We start from the raw sequence: 13,358 nt of genomic DNA, 5'->3' as shown, positions 1-13,358 counted from the left end.
ACCCTTAGTGACGAAAGGGCTGGATCCAGGATCTGCCTTCCACTGATGGAAGGGCTCTGCTCATGGAAGGTATGAGCTTTGCAGGAATCCTCCCTCCCCTTGCCCCGCCCCAGCTCACCCATTCAGCAGAGGCCCCCAACCCTCTGTATAGCATTTTCCAGGGGCTGCAGTGAAGAGAAGGGAGCAGAGAAACCTGCTTCTGCCAGCCCAGTTGCATGTTTCTAAATCTGGATCCAAATCAGTGAGCTAATTTTTGCAGCCATAGAGGATCATATGTCAGTATTTGAAATCTCAAGCTTACCCTGTAATGAATTTGAATCCAAGGGGAATATAGCATGGATTCATCATCGTTTGCCACCTTCAATAAAAAAAATATTTCAAACAGGTTGATTTTCCAGTGAAATGCTCCTTTACTTACTACAACTGCCTGAGCAATCAGCATCAAATCTTGAAGTCTTTATGTCACTTGTGGCCCTCCAGATGTTTTGGCCTAGAACTCCCATCAGCTGTAACTGGCATAGCCAATGTTGAAGGATCATGAGAGCTATAGACCAAAACATCAGGAGGGCCACAAGATGCCCACCCCTGCTTTCTGTGCTCTCTCCTGATGATTTGTGCTCTTCACCTAGATCTTTTCATACATCTAGGGTTTGTCCTATTAGCTTTCAGATCAAGGAGAAGTACCGCTTGGGCATCAATGTAACTGGAATGTCTGTCCTAATCCTTCACATTCTTCCCTACTCCCCCATTTAATAATAGCTCATACCACCATTCCCTGTCCTGCAATTTTCAAACAATTTCTACCTAAATACTGACCATTTCGATGTTGACACTTTCATTAGACTAGGGATTTGTTAACCTTCATTATGCTGTGGGCCTTTGCTTGGGTTTGCTTCTTTGCAAATCTCTACATTTTCATACCCAGATCAGTATCAGCAACAACAGCACAAGGATGATCCAGTGGTCCTATGCACTCTTCTCTGGAAGTCCCACTGACCTCAATGGGACTTATTTACAAGTGGACATATGTCAGATTGTGCTATACATTATTCTGATTTTAAATGTTGGAGCAAAACACCACACGTTTCATATTTGAATGGTGGAATTCAACAGTTTTGGCAAACATTTTGAATATATGCAAATATTTGCTTCAGCTCCAATTAGCCCCCTAATAATTGGGAGATTTCCAGAAAATCACAGGTTGAGAGATGATCCAGGAAGATGGTTACGTTTATGTTAGTGACAGAGAAGCAGATTGTAGGAGGCTTTGTAGCTCTGATTGAAGGCAGCTATGTTTTTGATTTCTGTGCAGTGGGATTAGGGTAATAATTATTTGATTAAACCTGCATTTATTTGCACATTAATAAAATAATTGTTCTGAAGAGAAAAAAATTGCTCTGTTTTAGATGATACATTCAGAAGATGCATTCCTTCCTGTGTATGAGAGGAAGAGAAATGTGTAGGTACTTACTTTAAAAAATCATTAACCATTTTTAAGAAGCTTGCTGCCCAGTTAATCAAGGCAACCTTTTAATTGCCAAAAGATTTTTCATCATTTAAGCTCTTTGATTAATTAACTAAACATTGCAGCTTTAATTGGCATGAAAACTCTTTACCTCTTACACTAGTAAAACTTTATGTATGCTAAGGACGCCCTTGTTCCAAACTGTCCGTCTTGGACAGTTAAAAAAAAAGTGACTTCAACCATGATGTTTCAGAGAAATCATCAATAGTGTTTTCTCCCAAAAAGCCATGGAAGTTTTATTTATTGTAATCTCTAGTGACAGGTTTTCTGAGATCCTATGAAGCAGCTCCCAGTGCCCTCAGAACTGACAACAGCCCTAACCCCGCCCACCACATAGGGCATTTCCAAGTTCCCATTGCCACTGCTTGCTTGGTCACCACACGGGGGCTAAATTAAGCTGTGGGCGGAGAACTGTTCTTCCATTTTGATCATGTCTCTTCAAAACACACACAGAAATGCAGTCACACATACGGCTTCTTGTGAAAGCAAGGGGTTTATTCTTAGCAAACTAGGAAAGCTACAATGTTCCGAAATATGTTGTTTCTGTGCTCCTCAATGTTTGCACTGCATTTTGAGTTGAACCCAAAATGTTTGGTAATATTTGATGATATTCCACATGGAGAAAAGCAGATTTGCAAAATAAATAAATACATAAATAAATGAATATTGTGTTAGTTAAAACAAAATATAGCCTTATTTTGTTTATAGAAGAGTTGCTTACCTGTAGAACACTACAAAATGGAATGAAGAGACCAACTTAAATATTTCATATCAGTACTTGCTTGATCAGGTGATGAAAGAGGTGAATCTGTCACTGCCAGACAGCAGTGCAAAACAAACCTTTCTCAGGCATTGGGTTGGAATTTGATTACATCTCTCAAATGATGTTCGATTAATTTCACTCACATTTTTCTATTACTTCAAGTTCATGACTGGCCCTTTCTGATAAAGCACAGGTCCATTAGTAGGTAAGTGGATTAACAGCAATTTGCAAAGGGATAGAGATAAGTCTGGAAAAACTGAATTATTTTCTTTCTGTATTAGATTAACTGAGCTATTTGAAAGATGGACACCCCATAAGGAATTACTGAGTAATAATCATTGGTACAGCTATAAAACAGCATGCATATAGTGTACCAGGCAACCATCAAATCCCCATAATATTCACCAAATGAAATAAGTCCCAAATGCAACACCAAAACCCAAATTCAGCACTAACAACAAATAACGCAGATTGATAAGGTATATGCAAATATGATGACTAAGTACTGATGTCTTCCATTCAAACCCTTCATTTTCTGACCCTAATATTTGAGTTTGTGCATGATTCTGCATTGTTGCAAAAAAGGAGATCCATACTGGTGGGAAGGCAGCTGTGAGGGCATGAGTAGCAACCTGAGGAATGTGACTAGAGGTTGTGAGTATGATTAAAGCATGCAAATGCTATTCCTACCCCCCCCCAAAAAAAACCCTGTAGCATTTTTCAGAAACTGACTAGATTCCCCCCTCCCCCGATCTATGAGCGCTACAAATAATTTTAGAAAGAAAGAATGCATGCATTTTTTTTTTTGTTTTTTTAGATTAAACTATACATCAGGGGTGTGTCTTTCAGCCTGAGGGTTAAATTCCATTTTGGACAAGTTCTTGGGGGCAATTCCAGTGGTGGCCATGTCTGAAGGCAAAAGGGGCAGAGCAAGAAATACCAGCATGTTTTAGCTTAAAGTTCTTACTAACAGTAACTAAGCCTTGAAAGATGCATTTCAAGCCTTTTAGAATGGGGAACAGAACTGCACAAAAGCCAGGAAATCACCAAACGATTGGTGACTGGGGGAAAGGGGGTGGGGCCAGGAGAAGGGTAAGGGCCATCTGGGGAAACTTGGAGGGCTAGATTTGGTCCCCAGGCCTGAGGCTCTGCACCCTTGCTGTATATTAAGCAGACTCTTTCTCTGTCTATTTTGTAACCCAAGAACTGTGGAAGTAGGATAGAAGGGAAAAGGGTGCTTAATCATTTTTTAGTCTGGTTGTTTTCAGTTCAAAATTCCCCTCCCAAAGCCATTTTTCCACCAGTGGAAAGGAAGCCAGGCCAAAGATATGGGGACTCCACCTTTTTCCTCTGTGGGTGAAAAAGCAGGTTAGGGAAGGTGATCTTGAACTAGAAAACAACCAAACGGGAAAAGGTTAAGCAGCCCCTCTCTGTGAGCCCTTCTTCTGCTCAGGCACAGCCTGCCCTGCACTGCTTTCGGTTTGAAAGGAAAACTCAGACGAAAGAATCACAGAACTTTGCTTAACGTGTAGTTTGAGTCCCAGGCAGACAAATTTCTCACCAGATACTAGACTCAGGGTAGAAGTCATGTCTCTTGAATAAATAAAAAAAAAATCCTGACCAATGTAAGGACTGCTATAGCTTGGTTCTGCTTCCCTTTATTCCATAACCTCCAAAGCTGCCCCCTTCTCTCTGTCACATGCACACAATACAAAATGAGTTCCAGATGCAGCACTGGAAACACACTGACTCCACCCTTGCATAGGGGTGGAGTAAGTGTGTGTGTAAAATGAAAATGCCGGTGGACAGGGGCACAGTGCTTGGTGACTGGCTCACAGGCAGTGTTCAGCAGGTATGGCTGCAGAGTCATGGACTTGGGGGTGGGGGGGGGGCCTGGGGGAACGGATACACTCCGCAAATAAATCCTAGTCCCCCTGCTCACAAGAAAGCCCACTACCACCCCTGCCTCTGGAGTCAAAAGTAACTGTTCTTATAGCTTTAAGCTTGCTCACTTTGCTGTCACATTTCACATAAGAAGAATCTTTCCAGCACTCCGGTCCCAAGCCAGAAACAGACTGGCATGCTGTGCTCCTATTGCTCAGCCTGACAGCCATATTCTGAAGAAATGGAAGTTTCCAGACCAATTCCAAAGTCAGGCCCACATACATCACATTACAGCAGTCCAAATGGAAGGCGATCAGGGCATGGATAACTGAAGCAAAACTATCTCTGTCCAGACAGGGCTGCAGAGGCTACTCATGCCTCCAGTAACAAAGATGGATCCGTGAGCACCCTCAGGGCCTGTTTGCATGTCATGACAAGTCATAATGGGTTAATTTAGCCACAGAGCTCCATGATGCACACCTGCTGCCATTTTGCATATGCAAGGCACATCAGGGGCACACTGTGACTTGCCATGTCACGTGAATCCAGTGAGAATGGGTTGATGGCATGCTCAACAAACCACCAACAACCGTAAAACACCCCATGGGTGGGTTGTTAACCACGCCAACAACCCACCCTTGCCAGGTTCCCATGACAGAACAAGCTACAGCGCACCCCTGCCATGGCTTGCGTACGCAAAATGGTGGCTGGTGCACAGCATGGAGCCTTCATGGGTGAATTAACTCATGGTGGCTCACCGTGTTACGTGAAGACTTCTCAGACTATGAAGCCAATCCTTTAGGGGGAGTGAGACTCTCTAGAACAGGCTGAACACCACATACCTAGTCCTAGACAGGGAAACTACCCACTAACATAACTTCTGCTGTGCGTGGATTGAGCTTCAGTTTATTGGCCCTCAGCAGCCCATTACTGCTTCTAGGCATTGATTTAGCACTCCCACAATTTCAGCTGCGTAAGAAAAAAAGGAAAAGTAGAGTTGGGCATCATCTGCATATTGATGACACCATAATCCAGGAACCAGTCTCCACGAGTGGTTTAGTGCAGAGGGAGAGCAGCTCGAGGTCCTTTGCGACATATGATGCTGTCGCCAACTAGCAGCTTCCCTCTTGAAAAGCCACATTTTTGGAATATCCTTTTATTCCATTGTTTTTCTTAAATGCGGCTCCAGAGCAGTCCCGTGGCAGTGTGCTCCGTGTCCCTGCATTAAATCCTGGGCGTGACCTGCCAGTGATATGGCCTCCTGCACCAAGGGAAAGGACTGGAATTGCCTCCCTCTGCTCGTGCTCTGGTGTCAGCAGTGTTGGCTCTGAAGGAGTGACCCAGCCCCATTGGGAAGTTTGTTCCCAGCCCTGTCAACACTCCCTTGCTCTACTGGTCACCCCTCCCCCATCCCTCCCCCCATTTGTACACCTACAACTTCACAGTTGCATCCTGTATCTACAACTAAGGAATACACAGAGGGGAAGGAGACAGGGGGGCCAGTAGAGCAAGGGAGCATCCACAGGGCTGGGCACAAACCTCCTGCTTTGTTCAGCAGGTATGGAAAGGAGTGGCGCTGGGTCACTCCTTCAGAGCCAACGCTGCTGCTTCCACAGCACTAGCAGAGGGAGGCAATTCCAGTCCTTTCCCTTGGTGCAGGACCTAGGCGCCTCCTGTCTGCCCTCCCGTCAGTCTGTCCCCCTGCTCCAATATTGCTGGTTCACAGTCAAAACTTCCCTGCGCAGTGGAGCATGGAGGGGGGGGGAGCAAGCCTCTCTCGCGGGCTGAGCAGCATCTATGGGGTCAGTGACATTCACTTCTGCTAGCGGGACTCCGCCCATCCAACCGCAAAGTAAGGCGGATTAAAGTGTAGTTTGACCTGTGAAAAACTGGTGTTTACTTGGCCTAAAATGTAGTGTTTACTTGGCATTTTTTTTTGCTTCATTTGCTCCTGACGGACCAAAGACAATTTCATGAAAATCTGCATCAAACAGCTGGTTGCCATGTAGATCTGGCCCCAATCTCTGGATGACCTCACTCAGGTTTGAAGATCGATGCAACATATAAAACACATTTATTTAAATGATTATTATCAGGGGTAAAGCAGACATAACATTAAAGGTGGAGCAAGCAGCTACATCTTTTGACCTTTTTACTCTAATGTAAATGCAGGGGGACTGATCCAGAGCAGGACTCTAACATGGGGGTGAGGGGGGGCTTTAACATTTCTTCCCCCCATGCAACTGTGGTTCCAATCCAGCTCTCCCCTCTCCCCCCATGTCTGCAACTTATAGTGCCAAATAGCTACCAACTTGCTTTAGTGGATCACCATTTGGCACTATAAACTGCAGGTACTGGCCCCCTGATCCTGATGAGGACCACAGTAGGGAGGATGGATTAAATCCCCCCTAGCCCCATGGTAGGGTCCTAAACCACATCAGGGGCCCTGCATTTACATTAGAGTAAAATAGAACAATAGACATAGCAGCTTTTGTTCCATCTTCAAAGTAATGTCTGCTATGGCCCTCAGGGGCTTCATGTTGATAGGGCAACCCACATGCAGCTACAAAGCACTGCCGCCGAATTCTTCCCCTCCTCTGCCTCCATGTCTTTGCTGTCACAATTGTTTTAAGGAAGAGGGTGTATGAGGAAAACCATCTCTGAACACTCTCTTTTCCAACACAAATCTTCATCAGGATCACTGGGGTGGGGATGGAGAGGCTCAATGATTGCAGATAGTAGCAGGGAAATAGTGGACTTCACTGCACTGGGATTGCTGGGAGGAGGGCATGATTAAAGCCTTTCCACCCACTGCAAATCCATCTGCTATAAGTACCATTGTTCCTTTCTTCCATCAGCCTTAAAATCTAAAAAGACAGAGCATAAAAGGGAAAAGTGATGGGGAGGAAAAGGAAAACAAGAAAATTCAGGCATAAATTCTTAATGTTATATAGCTCTTTTACCTACCAGCTGTAACACAGATGTAATGCTGAAAGTTGTTGGTCTTTTATCATGACCAGCTGGAATATAAACAGTTCAAAGTGAGGAGGAGCCAAAAACTGATGGTCTCTCAGCTGAGCCAATGGAGTGGTTCTGTGCTCTGTCTCTCCATCTTCTATAGCCTGGTGGATAGAATGGCTGCTGAGTGACAGTGTATGGAAAGGCAGAGCCTGATAAAACTGGCTTCTCAGGAGGGTTCTGCCTTCCATCTCTGCCCCTTGATGGAAAACAACTTATATCAATACAAGGGGTTGGGGGGGGAAACTTTGATAAATTGAGGTTTTTAAAGTTAAGCATTCAGAGTGCAGTTTGGTCAGTAATGCCGATGTGAAGAAAATGGGGTCTGCAGTTATGAAAGCATTTTGAAGACTGATGCAACATAAGCCTGCTGTTTGGTCAAAATACATTTCTTTATTTAAATGATTATTATTCAGCCATTCAGGGCAAAACGGCCGCTCAAGGTGGTTCACAAAGAAAATCACAAACAATACAACAAAATATAAATAATTAAAAGAGTAGCATTAAAACATTCATAGTTCCAAACTCCCCTTCATGGATCACTGCCTTGCTGTGGCGAAGGGGCTTGCGTAACTCAGTGAAGCCATAAGCTATGCCGTGCAGGGCCACCCAAGACGGACAGGTCATGGCAGAGAGTTCTGACAAAATGTGGTCCACTGGAGAAGGAAATGGCAACCCACTCCAGTATTCTTGCCAAGAAAACCCCATGGAACGTATCACAAGGCTACAGGAAAGATCTGAATGTCCCTGATAGCCATGATAGTGCGGTCATTGAACTTGAGCCGGACATCCTAGAGAGTGAAGTCAAGTGGGCCTTAGGAAGCATTAGTAACAACAAAGCTAGCGGAGATGACAGTATTCCAGCCGAACTATTTAAAATCCTAAAAGATGATGCTGTTAAAGTGCTGCATTCAATATGTCAACAAATCTGGAACACTCAACAGTGGCCACAAGACTGGAAAAGGTCAGTTTACGATCCAATTCCAAAGAAGGGCAACGCCAAAGAGTGTTCAAACTACCGCACAATTGCGCTCATTTCACATTGCCAGCAAGGTGATGCTCAAAATCCTACAAGCTAGGCTTCAGCAGTATGCGAACCGAGAACTACCGGAAGTACAAGCTGGGTTTCGAAGAGGCAGAGGAACTAGAGATCAAATCGCCAACATTCGCTGCATCATGGAGAAAGCAAGAGAATTCCAGAAAAACATCTATTTCTGCTTCATTGACTACGCTAAAGCCTTTGATTGTGTGGATCACAACAAACTGTGGCAAATTCTTAAAGTGATGGGAGTACCAGACCACCTTACCTGTCTCCTGAGAAACCTGTACGAGGGTCAAGAAGCAACAGTAAGAACCAGACATGGAACAACCGAGTGGTTCAAAATTGGGAAAGGAGTACGACAAGGCTGCATATTGTCACCCTGCTTATTTAACTTATATGCAGAGTACATCATGAGAAATGCCGGGTTGGATGAATCAGAGGTCGGAATTAAGATTGCTGGGAGAATTATCAACAACCTCCGATATGCAGACGGTACCACCCTAATGGCAGAAAGCGAAGAGGATCTCAAGAGCCTCTTGTTGAGGGTGAAAGAGGAGAGTGCAAAAGCTGGTTTGAAACTCAACATTAAAAAAACTAAGGTCATGGCATGTGGCCCCATCACTTCCTGGCATATAGAAGGGGAAGAAATGGAAGCAGTGACAGATTTTACTTTCTTGGGCTCCAAGATAACCGCAGACGGTGACTGTAGCCATGAAATTAAAAGACGCTTGCTCCTGGGGAGGAAAGCTATGGCCAACCTAGACAGCATAGTAAGAAGCAGAGACATCACCTTGCCGACAAAGGTCCGTCTAATCAAAGCTATGGTTTTCCCAGTAGTAATGTATGGCTGTGAGAGCTGGACTATAAGGAAGGCTGAGCGCCGAAGAATTGATGCTTTCGAACTGTGGTGCTGGAGAAGACTCTTACGAGTCCCCTGGACTGCAAGGAGGTCAAATCAGTCCATCCTAAAGGAAATCAACCCTGAGTGCTCATTGGAAGGACAGATACTGAAGCTGAAGCTCCAATATTTTGGCCACCTAATGCGAAGAGAAAACTCCCTGGAAAAGACCCTGATGCTGGGAAAGACTGAAGGCAAAAGGAGAAGGGGACGGCAGAGGATGAGATGGCTAGATAGCATCACGGATGCAATGAATATGAACTTGAGCACGCTCCGGGAGAGAGCACAGGACAGGAAGGCCTGGCATGCTATGGTCCATGGGGTCATGAAGAGTCGGACACGACTGAACGACTGAACAACAACAACAGCAACAACAGTTCCAAACTGCCACTCTTGGTATCCATTTAACTTCACAGCTACTGAAGAGGGCAAAAGCTGAAACATTTAGCTCTAAATATATTTTTAAATTATTCTGTTGATAGGCTATCATATATATTCAATCATCAAAAAACCTGCCAGTTTAAAAGACCAGACAATAAGTCTATTTCACATTGGTCCAAATGCCACAAAGCCAGGAAACTGGAAGCTAAGGCTGATGCCTTATCTGACATGCCCCGTCTGCAGTCATGATGTTGTGCAATGCCACAAACTGTGCTTGCTTACAACTTACCCTCCACGCACCCACACTTTTCCTGTGTCTTTCAGTCCTACATCCAGATTGGGAGGATGGAGTGCCTGGGACCAGGAAAGACGCTCCATGTTCTCCTGGTCCTGTATTGCCTTATGAAGCACCTGAGCCTTACTGTATTGCTAGAGGAATCCGACTGTGGAGTGTGTTTGCTGGTTACACCAGTAGTTTGCAGGATGGGTTGAACCGTGAGAGGGAGCCCTCTTCTTGCACCCCTCACCACCCTTACATTATTTTTGTGTGTAACTACAAGGTAAGCCTGTATTACATTGTAGTGCAAGTTTTTTATTCTGGTTTTTCTATTGCCCCAAGAGGATTTCCCTTACAATGAGACAAACAAAATCATTCAACACAACACTGGTATTTCCAGCAGCAGGCATGCTGCAAGATTTTGCAGGTTGCTTTCTAATACGAGATGTGTGCTTGCGACAGAATAGGCTTAGAGTCTGAAAAGGAAAATATTCATTCTCTACTATATTGAGATTTCCACTTGCACACATAATGCAGGACCTACCCATGTTTCCATGCCATATCTTCCTTCTAAGCCTTCTCTTCCCAGCACTTCAATCCAGAAAGGGAACTTAGTAACACAAACAATTAAGGGGAAAGGGGGGGCAGAGGAAGAAGGGGAACAGCTGGGAGTGCAGACCAGTAAACAAAAGCACTGGGGTGTGGTCACACTAAGGGGACCCAGAAACCCAGTTAGCTGCTGCTGCTTCTCCACACAGCAGTTATCCCCCCCGCCAACATTCCGAGTGCCAGCTTATGAAATCTCATAGGGATTCATTATATCAATAAAAAATATTAAAAAAGAAATTGAATTAAAAAAAAGAAATTCCACTCCACCAACTACAATAGAAACAGAATAGGAAAACGTATATGGCTTTGTTATTTGGCCTCCAGGCTTTTGGCAAATGATAGGCACAAGAAGTTGCCAACATGTTTTTAGTACAAAAAACTCTGTGACTTGAGTATTTATTTTTTCTGTTAACTGCCCTTCCTCTGTCAATCTTTAACCAATCCCCCTGAAATTTTCAGGTTATGTAAAACAGACATTTCTGTCCGCACGCACAATTTTTAGGATGATTAGTGAAACGCTTTTGATTTTATTAAGGTTAGAGTAACCCACTCCCCTGATTTTCATTTAACATGGCAGAATCCTTTTTTGACTGATCACCTTATCTATTGGAGGCACTACTGTGCCTCCAATAATTACCACAGGATAATTAAAGACAGTTACCCTATTACATCTTATTATGCTCATTTAACAGAAGCCATTACTTCTCCACTTTGCATCACATTCAGAAAACCACCCAATCTGCATAAATTGTTAGTTAAAGCTACACTTAAACAAGATATTTGCAACCCAGGATCATACCACTGTAAATCAATATGTTGCATTTACCTGCTGTTACCTCCAAGAAACCACTTCTTTCAGGAGCACAATCGCTAACAAAACGTATTGCATTAGCCAATCATTAACATGCACTTCTACTTATTGGTTTATTTACCTGAATGTTTAAAAAATGGATATCGTATGCAATATGTGGGGAAAACTACAACAGACCTAAGAACAAGATTCCGTAACCACAAACCTGTGATTCTTACCAAAAAACTGGAGCAGCCTGTTGCAAGACATTTCAACTCTCCTGTACAGTTTCTCAGATTTACAATTAGCTCCAGCAGAACAAAGAAAAGACCCTGATATGCTTGACAAAAGGGAAACCTTTTGGATCTGTAGACTCAGAACTCTTAGTCCAAATGGCCTTAATCTGGAGGACAATTCATAAACATTATACCAATCATACCTCTGTTTTTTCTGTTACGGAACTTTCATCTACAGGCATTCCAAACTGCCACTGCTGATACCCAGCTAACAACACAGCTACTGATGAGGACAGAAAACAAAATGTTCAGCTTAAAATGTATTTTAATACTCTATTGTTAAGCTTTCTATCTTTCATATGTACACACACACACTTAAAACTACAGCACAGTATACAGCAGCATCAACTAAAAGCAATTGGAACATCCAAGTCTTTAAGGCCAGTCTAAAGATACTCAGGAAGGCAACTCAGCTCCCCTGGAAGGAAATTCCATAGGGATGGGGCCACCACTATCTCTCACACCCACCTACCTGGTGATCATGTTTGGCAGACTCTTTAACAGGACCGCTGCAGTGACTTTAAAGCCCAGGCAGGTTCAGGTGTAGGTGATCTTGCAAATAACCTCTCCCAAGCCATTTAAGATTTTAAGTGTAACAACCAGCACTTGAAATTGCACCTGGAAATGGATTGGCAACCAATGCAGCTGATACACAATTGGTGTTATCTGCTCTGATTGATTAGCCTACATAACCAACTGAGCAGCTGCAGTCTGCACCAGCTGAAATTTCTTTCAAGGAAGCTGCACACAAAGTGCATTAAAGTAGTCTAGTCTGGATACAACCACAGCATGAATGCAAGATCCACTTTTACTAGCTACCTGGCAAATCAGCTGGGAAAGGGTATCCCTGAATAGAGAGTATCAATTCCAGGAGAATTCCCAAGCTGCATGCTTGGTCCTTCAGGGGAAGAGTAACCCCATCCAACATCACTCACAGACCTCTATTGAGATCAACCAGTTTCCCCACCCACAGTTCCTCCAATTTATCTGGATTAAGCCTCAGCTTGTTTGCCTCATTAATTCCAAAACCACATCCAGACTCAGGATTTCCACAGCCTCCATGGGACAAGCAGTGGAAAAAGAGAGGCAGAGATGCATGTCAATACTGATGTCACTTTATCCCAAACCTTCAGATGACTTCTCCCACAAGCTTCATGTAGATGTTTAAAAGCATGGGGACAAGATGGAACCCAAAAGGCTAATGGCAAAGGGTGGAAGAGGAGTCCTCTAGTACCAACTTCTGGGTTTGTCCTTCCAAACAGGACTGGGGCCACAATGACACCATGTCCCAGTCTTATTCTGGCTAGGCAACCCAGAAGAATATCAGACTCAATGGTATTGAAAGCCACTGAAAGGTCCAAGAGAATTAACAGAATTGTACTAGCCTTGCCCATTATCTGGTGTAAGTCATCCAACAGAGCAACCAAGGCTGTTTCTCTCTCAAGGCACCAGAATGGAACAGCGCCAAATAATTGGTATTATCCAAGTATTGAGAAGCCACTATGTTTTCTAATATTTTACTTAAGAATGGCACATTAGATACTGGATGATAGTTATCCCAGATCAAAGGATCCAAATTATTGCCTTCTTTTCAGCAGGAGCCTAACCACTTCCTCCCTACGCCCTCCCCCAAAGAAGCATTACCTACCTTTGAGGTCCAAGTGATAAGCCATCTCTAACCTCCATCTCCACATTCTCATTAATTACTGGCTAGAGATTATTTATCTTTCTTGTTTGGGTGTTACCTACTTCTACAAACCAACGCAGGTTTTACCTGTCTTTCACTGAGCCTTTCTACATGAGGCTTTTATTGTACACTCATGATTCCTCAGTCATGGTAGCTTGTGGATCCTTTACACAACATCATTATCCTCC

The sequence above is a fragment of the Heloderma suspectum genome, chromosome 1, assembly GCF_057233095.1.
Source record: "Heloderma suspectum isolate Gila_16-S chromosome 1, 16-S_ref, whole genome shotgun sequence".
Lineage (NCBI taxonomy): Eukaryota > Metazoa > Chordata > Lepidosauria > Squamata > Helodermatidae > Heloderma > Heloderma suspectum.
The sequence above is the reverse complement of the archived record's forward strand: the minus strand, read 5'-3'. Positions refer to the sequence as shown.